Below are 219 nucleotides of genomic sequence, written 5' to 3'. Positions count from 1 at the left end.
CGGGTCTCCCGGCTCAGCTGCACCCCTGCCCCCTGCCTCCCTCACACCACCCATAGCGGTAGGGAAGGACCCCCCCATGGGCTGGTGGCTGGGGTGCTGCTGTGGGGGAATCAATTGGGGGGTGGAAGCCCCGTAGCAGACACCTGAGTTCTGCCCTGGGTACTCTTCTTGGGGCTCTCAGGCCAGGCAAGCGAGGAAGGGGAGAGGAATGGTGGGACA

This window comes from Charadrius vociferus, unplaced genomic scaffold, assembly GCF_000708025.1.
Source record: "Charadrius vociferus isolate BGI_N301 unplaced genomic scaffold, ASM70802v2 scaffold230, whole genome shotgun sequence".
Taxonomy (NCBI): Eukaryota; Metazoa; Chordata; class Aves; order Charadriiformes; family Charadriidae; genus Charadrius; species Charadrius vociferus.
Note: the sequence above shows the minus strand (reverse complement) of the source record.